The 8,774-nt window shown below is 50.6% G+C and overlaps 1 pseudogene; it reads left to right on the top strand.

Annotated features, from left to right (window-relative positions):
- Window positions 1-218: 218 nt before the first annotated feature.
- On the top strand, window positions 219-8,553 carry LOC144238736 (golgin subfamily A member 7 pseudogene; annotated as a pseudogene).
- The last annotated feature ends 221 nt before the right edge of the window (window positions 8,554-8,774 follow it).

Genomic DNA, 8,774 nt, shown 5'->3' with positions numbered 1-8,774 from the left:
CCCATAATATTTATCTAGAGTGGATTAAGCCTATAGCAGTACAAGGATTATTAAGAAAGTGATAGCAACAGCTATCATAATTTTCAAAATCAATTTTCCAGACATTGTGTAGCACATGGTTGCCTCACCTCCTTTACTTCTTTGGCACTACTGATGGCTGTATTTTACCAGTGAGGAAACTGGTTAAGTAAATTTCCCGAAATCACAGAGTTACCCCCATGAGGTAGGTACTCTGATTATTACCATTTTATACATGAGGAAGCTGGGGCAAACCTGGGATTTGCATCTGGGTCATCCTGACTCCAGATCCCCTTCCTCCAACACCAGGATTTCCTGTCCCCCGGTACAAACCCAGGCCCAGAAGTGTGTAAGTGGGAGGGACAGAGATCTGGAAGAAGGCAGAGGAGGACGGACATTTCCTTGATCACTGATTCAAGGCCAGGGTTTTCAAACTTGAATTCTGTAAACTTTATATTTTATAAAGAATGATACCCCGATCAAGAAATTGGTAAGGTTGGGGCGCCTGGGTGGCTTAGTCGGTTAAGCGTCCGACTTTCGCTTGGGTCATGATCTCGCGGTTCGTGGGTTCGAGCCCCGCGTCAGGCTCTGTGCTGACTGCCAGCTCAGAGCCTGGAGCCTGTTTCGGTCTGTGACTCCCTCTCTCTCTGACCCTCCCTGCTCACTCTGTCTCTCTCTCTCGCTCTCCTAGAAATAAATAAAACATTTTAAAAAAAAGAAATTGGTAAGGTTTTCACCATAAGGCAAATTTTGATAGTAGTATATCATTAGTGTCCACGTCAGGGAAAAAAATCCCTCTGAGAAAATAATACTTAGTAAGTAAATGCCTAGGGCTGGAGGTGGGTGTCACAAAGCTGTAGCTCATTGTCTCTACTTAGTTGCAGACATTGGCTGAGTCCGGAGTAGAACTTAATACCTGGTCTAAGTAGCCTTCGGGCTGTGGATTCCCTCTGAAGTAACTTAATTGTTGTCGGGGGTAAAAATAACTCTACTACTACAGGTGAGGAGACAGCTGACAAAGGGAAGGAACTGGAAACAAGATTCAAGAATAATACCCATCTCAGTCATATCTAAAATATGGGGAAAAACCACTTCCACACAGTCACCCAAGTCCCTCATCCATTTGTAACTCGCTGCACAAACGTCCCCAAGTTTCTGAAGCTCTAACTCTAGAGTTAGAGACGGTCTGAACTGTAGCGCTTCTGATGCATCTTGGCAGAGTGACACTGCCGTTTCCCCTCCTCTTACTTTGTCCATGGACTCCTCTTAATTGCAGTCCATCCCTGCTCGCCTAAAACACAGTGGTCACAGCGGGACGCGCCCCCTCAGCCACCCCTCCCCCATCGCGACTGACCTCTGTGTTTACACACCTGAGTGTTTACACACTCAAAACTCTGAGGCAGAGGGGCACCTGGGTGGCTCAGTCGGTTAAGCATCCAACTTCGGCTCAGGTCATGATCTCACAGTTCATGGGTTCGAGCCCTGCGTCAGGCTCTGTGCTGACAGCTAGCTCAGAGTCTGAAGCCTGTTTCGGATTCTGTATCTCCCTCTCTCTCTGACCCTCCCCTGCTCACGCTGTCCCTCTCAGAAATAAATAAAACATTAAAAAAAAAAAAAAACCTCTGAGGCAGAGCCTTCTGGACAATTGCTGAGATACAGTCACTGATATCAGTTGTTTTTTGTGTCTGCTCACATCCCTGTCTCCTGGTCTTCTAACAGAGCCGTGCTGACTAGGCACACAACCCTCTTAGGTTCCATTTGATGCCAGTGCATGTGGAGGGCTCCCAGTCACAGCCCTTGCGGGGGGCAGCGCCAGGCTGGCCCTAGACGGTCCCAGCTCTTCATCCCCTCGACCGAGGACACTGGTCCAAGGAGAGGGCACGTAACCTAAGCAGTCAGTCTTACCCTGGGATAAAAGCCAGGGTGCCTGGATGATAGGGAAGGGAAGGAGACAGATTCAGGTCTGTTTTGCAAATACGACCTAGGAGACTTGATTAACCTCAATGAACTTGAGTTTTCTCCTCTCTTAGATGAGAGACTTAGACCGAAAGCATTTGGAGGCCCCTCCTGATTCAGGCAGTCTGAGGTCTATAGGAGTCCCGCTTGGAAGAAGTCAGTCTGTCTGGTCCATCCATGCCCTTTCGGGGAGAAGATACCTGACAAAACTGTGCCTCTAGGAAAATGTCACTTCCGTCATTCCTGATTTGGGGCTGTCCCCCTCCTCATCCAAACCTACTTTCAGGTTCCCAGTGAAACTAAGCAATGAAATAACTAAGAACTTCTTCCAGTGTGACCTTTGGTATGAATATTCACTTTTTTTTTTTTTTTTTTTGCTGGGAATATTTACATTTCAAAAGAGAAGCAAAACTTTAAACTATGATGAGCAGTGCATGGCACAATACCTCTCAATATCACAATATGTAAACAGGTGAGTGTGTGTGCATGTGTGTGAATATGTGCACATGTGTGCTATTTATGTGAGTCTGTGAGTGAGCATGTGTGCATGAGAGTGTGTATACAAACGTCATGTGCGTCCATACATATGCATTCATATCTCTTGAATGGATATGTGCGAGTGCCCATATCTGTGCACGTATGTGTGTGCACCTGTGTGTACTTCGCATATACATGTGTACAGCGTGATTCACGTATGTGAATGGATCAATGTGTACACACAAACCCATGTGTGTTGTGTGCGTTTATAAGTACCCATATCTGTGTATATGTGAGTGCATCTGTGTGAGCACATGGGCACATATGTGAGCATGTATGGCCATGCATAGTACATTTGTGAGGATGGCGCTTGCCTGCGCCTGTGTGTGTGTGTGAGTGTGTGCGCACACCTCTGCGTGCACTACGAGGGCCACATGACTGGATCTGCAGAAGGCAGGGGCGTGAAGCTCTGGGGTTCAGTGTCCAGGAATCAGGCCACCTCAGCCCAGCAGAGGGCACCTCAGAGGGAGCAAGGCTTTCTCTAAACCAAGGAACTTGACACAGAGCGGCCACAACATTGTTCTTGGCTGACAGGGCCACCAAGGCACAGTGGTGATGCCATGTGGCCAGTGCCCAGCCACCGACAGGAGAGCTCCCCCTACGCCCCGCTGAAAGCCAGCAGCCCCAGCCTCAGGAAGGGACCTCTTTGACAGAGCCCAAGGCAGAGCCCCAGAGCCAGCCAGGCCTCGAGGAGGGAGTCCAAGGTCAGTCTGGCTCAATATGAAACTTAATCTTTACCTGGCACTCAAAGAATGGAATGGTTCAGCTTGTCTCCCAGAGATGTGTAGATAGAGCCCTAATTGTCCCCAGGAAAGGAACAACTGGTTCTTTCAGATGCTAATTATCCAGGGTTTATGGGCTCTGGGAATTCTAGTGAAGGATGGGAAGAATTTGGAGAAGCGAGTGGGCCTCCCACACGTGGACTAAGTGGAGGTCTGAGGCCCGGCTGGAGAGAAAGGGAGATGGAGAAGGGTGGCTCCAGGGAGGTTAGCCCGGGAAGTTGCCCCAAGAAGGAGAGGGTTCCTTGCTTGGGAAGCACAGAGGTGGGAGCTTGAGGTGGGAGAGCCTTAGGAGCCTACCCTGTGAGGGGGCTGTTCAGGGCCTCCTCCAGGGCTGTTCAGGGCCGTGGGCAGCTGAATCACCCAGTGAGCATGCTCCCAAGGCCTAGAGGAAGTTCCTCCTGGAGGCCTGAAGAGGACTTGCCTTTACATGTCACCTCACATGTCACCTCAGCCTAGGCCCTGCTGTGACTGGTCAGTAGGAGTGCTGCCCAGTAGGCACCACAGGACTCGGCTGCACGCCATGTGACTGAAACACTCCCTACCACCAGGACACCCGTGACCTGAGGAAAGCAGAGTATGGGGCACGGCCCAGCAGCTGGTGAAGTCACCGTCACCCATGCTTGGAGGACTCACAGGCTTGGCCACTGAGCTAGTTCAAGACACAGTGACGCCCATTTCCGAGTTTCCAGGGAGAAAGGGTTCAGAGTATGAGGGGAGCAGCGTTAGCCGTTTGATATGTCTTGGAAATGGAATGTGACCTTACTTCATGCCCCAAACTAATGAGGCAGATTTGCCAGTGACACTACATGGTCCCATTGATTTGAAGGTACCGCCTCTCAAGTGACTGTGGAGGTTTGAAGAAGAGGGGATTTCAAGCACAGGCCTGGCGGGGAGCCATGAACCCCACCCTGAGTGTGCACTCACACCCACAAGGGATTCGCCTCTCTCTGAGCATTCAGGTCCTGGGTCTCTGCCCCTTGGGACTTCACAAGTAGGTCACTTGGCGGAGCTGGGGGCCTCTCACTTCCGGGGGAAGGGAGCTCAAGTTCCACCATCCCGGGCACATCCAGTGCCTGGACTCTGCTGGGACCCCCTCCAGTGGGGCAGTGATCAGACCAGGCCGCGCCTGGAGCAAGCGCCTGCCAGTCGGCTGCCCACTCCCCTGCGCCCAGGGCCTTCCGCCAGTGCCCTGCTCACCCTGCACTGTTCTTCTCCAGGCTGCACCTGCTCGGGGCCCCTCTGGGCACAGCACTGAGCCATCCCTTCTTTCAGCTCCATTCTGTGCCCAGGTTTGGCGAACACAGTGTTCTCCCCCACCCACCTTCTGCTCCCCTCCCCCATCTTGGCCAATCTGAGGTGAAGCTTCTGGATTTCACAAAGCTGCTGGATTTCAGGAAGCTGCTCCTTCACATGTCCCACCCACAGCACAGGCCAAACCCCTAGCAACTGGAGGAAGCAAAAACGCCAAGGCAGGTGATATAGCCATTTCAACACGTGACACTTACTTTCCTTTCCAAAGGCTGGCAGTGGGAGTCCGGGGTGCACAGGGCATCTCAAGATAGTACCCGCTGGAGGGAACCTAAAAAGAGGGCCGCTCTGGGGTGGGGGTGGGGGGAGCGGGTCAGAGAGCCTGGATTTGGGCAGAAGAGCAGGTGTGGGAGAAGGGCCAGGAAGGAGCTTAGGACCAAGGGGCATGATCAGTGGACTGCCAGGCAAGATCCCATCAGAGATGTCTGTTTTGGCTCCTGTTTATAAAGTCGTTGCAACATTTAAATGTTAGTTTCAGGAGCACCTGGGTTGCTCAGTCTAAGCAGCCAACTCCTGATTTTGCCTCAGGTCATGATTGAGGCTGGTGGCTCATCCACACTCAGCATGGAGTCTACTTAGGATTGTCTCTTTCTCTCCCTCTCCCCCTTCCCCCCAGTAAATAAAATAAACTTAAAAAAAACTTTTTTAACATTTTTATTTATTATTAAGAGACAGAGCATGAGCATGGGAGGGGCAGAGAGAGGGAGACACCTCTGAATCTGAAGGAGGCTCCAGGCTCTGAGCGGTCAGCACAGAGCCCAGTGTAGGGCTTGAACTCGCAAACCGTGAGATCGTGACTAGAGCTGAAGTCAGATGCTCAACCGACTGAGCCACCCAGGCACCCCAAGATAAACTTTAAAAAGAGAAAGGTTTCACATAACATAAAAGCCTGGATTTGTACTGGCTTTTCTGGAGAAATTAGGAAAGCTGGTAAGTGGGCCTGTGTTCTTTCAGAACAACTCCGGAGTGGCGCAAGACCAGGGCGGCCGCCTCTGAACATCCTTGGGTTTCCCATCACTGAGCCTGGTCCCTGACCCTTGGCTCGAAAGAAGGTCAAGAAACCATGCTTCCCTGAGGCCAGGGCCAGCCTGGAGTGTCTGAGATCAATCACAGAGGGACAGGGCATGGGCAGGCTGGGACCCCTCTAGAAACTGTAGGGGTGAACCTACGAGTAAAGTCTTCAGGAGGGACTGAGTCCATAGATGAGCAAAGACCTCTAGAAAGTCCAGTAGGGAAGTCCCTGCCTCTCAGGAAGGCCAGATGGGGCCACCCAGACGAAACCACTCCAAAATGCCAGGAACCCCCGCCACAGGAGGGAAAGGATAAAGGATACAGATGGACAGCCAGGTGAAGGGGTACATAAGGTGTGGTCTGGGAGGGTCCTGAGCACAGGAACTGCTATCCCTGTCCTTGCCTTTCCTACTCCCAGAGGCTGCTCCATGGACACAGCCTTGAGTAATGACGTGGCTTTGAGAACACCTGCATAGTATACATGACTGAATCCAGTTAAGGCCTCTCTTTCTCTCTAAACCTAAAATATGGCAGGTGGGAGTAGGGATCCACTTGCTCTCACCCAAGACTAGCCTCTCCTCTAAGTTCACTTTGCTTCTTTTTTTTTTTTTATTTATTTCTAGGAGAGAGAGAGAGACAGCGTGAGCAGGGTAGGGTCAGAGAGAGAGGGAGTCACAGACTGAAACAGGCTCCAGGCTCTGAGCTGGCAGCACAGAGCCCGACATGGGGCTCGAACCCATGAACCATGAGATCATGACCTAAGCGAAAGTCGGACGCTTAACCGACTAAGCCACCCAGGCGCCCCCACTTTGCTTCTTAAAACTGCTACCTACTAACCTGCCTCTTCCTTCGGTCTCTCCCTGCCCCTCCCGTATGGCTGGTTTCACATTAAACATTACTCCCAAGGGTTTGATTTTTTTTTTTAATGTTTATTTATTTTTGAGAGAGAGAGTGCTTGAGTGGGAGAAGGGTAGAAAGAGAGGGACAGAATCTGAAGCAGGGTCCGACGCAGGCTTCGGACCCATGAGATCATGACCTGAGCTGAAGTCTGGCGTTTAACTGACCGAGCCACCCAGGCACCCCTCCCAAGGGCATGGGTTTCAAAACCTACAGGGACTGGAAGTTCCAAGTTTCCAATTCTGGTTTGGTCTTTTTGGTGACCCGCCCCTATCCTGAAGCCACCAGGGGACTCATTATCCAGAGTGACCGCATCAGAACAAAAGGCACTCATATCACCCGGAAAATCCCTAGGGGGTTAGGAGGTATGTTCAGAAACCAGGGGCAGAGACCAGTATATATATTTTCTATGACCTCACAGACGATGTTACTCTTCCAGTCGGGCAACAAGAGATGCCGACCTCACCGGGGTGTACAGTCTGTAAGGGAAGTCCGGTGGCGCCCGGGCGATAACCCAGGTCCCACGTGGCTTTCGGGCAATGAAACAAGGACTTCCTCGCTCAGGCTCAGCTGCTGATTTTTCTTGGAATCGGGAAAACATCGCCAACCGGGGGCTCCTGACAACCTTCCTGGGCTCAGGCCCCTCCTTCCTTCTACCCACTTCTCCTCGGCTCCCTCTTCGGGGGGCGGGGGGAGACCTGGGGCACGCCCAAGGGCACGGTGCGTGGCTCCAGCCAACTGCTGCTGCACAGGGATAAAGGTCCTCTGGTCCCAGACCTTTCGAGTTCTCTGGAGATCCTTGACCTGTTTTGTGTGAAAAGCCGTATTTCAAATGTTGGCAACTAAGTCAAATATTTTTGGCTAGGCCCGGAGACTCGAAACGATTAAAAACCCAGGTTTTCAAAGGCTCCCCACCTTTGAATATATTTTCCTTGAAACCTTCACCACGTAGGCGGGGTGACCGCAGCTGGAGGGCCAAGGAAGCGGCATGCCCACCCTGGCCTGGCCGCAAGGCCACCGCAGGTGCCGGTGTCCGGGAAGGTGTTCAAAACAGCAAGCCTGCAGCTGCACCACCTGCTGCCAGTTCCAGACCGAGGAGAACCGGACTGACAAGCAGCAGCTTGAAGAAACCATTCAAACCCTAAATAACCTGTATGCAGAAGCAGAGAAGCTTGCAGCCCATCATATCTTGAAGGCTGTTTGGCTCATTTAACAGCCCACCCCAGACGGAAAGTCTTTATGAGAAGGTTCTGAAGAAAGCGTCCAAATACGAGAATGAGAAGATATATGCTCCCCAAGGCCTCCTCCTGACAGATCCCATTGAGGGAGGACCCTAGGTTATTGACATCACCATTTATGAAGACAGAGGCATGAGCAGTGGGAGACAAACCTAGAACTAAAGACCCCTCCTCCAGCTGGGACCCTCATCAGTCCGCTGGTCGATCGCAGAGTGGCCCCTCCCTCCCTTCCAGAGCCCTCAACCCTATGTGCCTGCTGTCAGGGCTACAGTGCCATTTACTCCAAGGACTGACTACCTCTCTAAAACCCCACACCCGAAGTGACCTCTGGTCACTCTGCATCTACTTTGTGTCTCTGAATTGTGTAGGACTCTGTACTCTGTTGATTAGTTTCTGACAAAACACAATGAAGCATTTCACTTTTCTTTTTTACTCAAAGCCATTAAAAACAGCTGACAGCTGTTGGTCAGCCCAACACAAAGTTGATTTCTCATCTGATTTCTCTCGGGCCCGGGCCAGCTTCCCAGGCGGCTCGAGACTTCACCGAGTCCCATCTTCACCAGCGTTCAGTCTTATTTCTCCCAAAGTCAGAAAATGCTTTTCTCCGGGATTTGCTAACACATATGTGTCTGTGGTTTTGCTAACACATCGCCCAGATCTCAAAGAACTACCAGGTTTGCTATGACCAACATCTTAGAGATCGATTTCTGCTGTTCAGTTACTCCAACTGAAGCTCATTGGAAAAATAATGCATAATGTTGTTTTATTATAGCCATTGTTCCTAATTAAAATAGTATTTCGTGCAATTTCCAGTTCTTCTTTGGAGAATTTTGTTACCCCGTTACCTTGAATGTTGGGAAGATACAGTACGTGTTGCGTGTTGCTTACAAAAATAAGTAAGCACAATAAAGTGGATGCTAAAACCATCAGGCGCATCAATGTCCCTGCCGTGTCCCTGAATGTGTAATAAGCAAGTATAATAAATATTTTAATTATACTTTTGTTATAAATATAACTTACGAGAAAA

The sequence above is a fragment of the Crocuta crocuta genome, unplaced genomic scaffold (assembly GCF_008692635.1).
Source record: "Crocuta crocuta isolate KB4526 unplaced genomic scaffold, BGI_CrCroc_1.0 scaffold415, whole genome shotgun sequence".
Lineage (NCBI taxonomy): Eukaryota > Metazoa > Chordata > Mammalia > Carnivora > Hyaenidae > Crocuta > Crocuta crocuta.
Note: the sequence above shows the minus strand (reverse complement) of the source record. Positions and strands in the feature narration are given on the sequence as shown.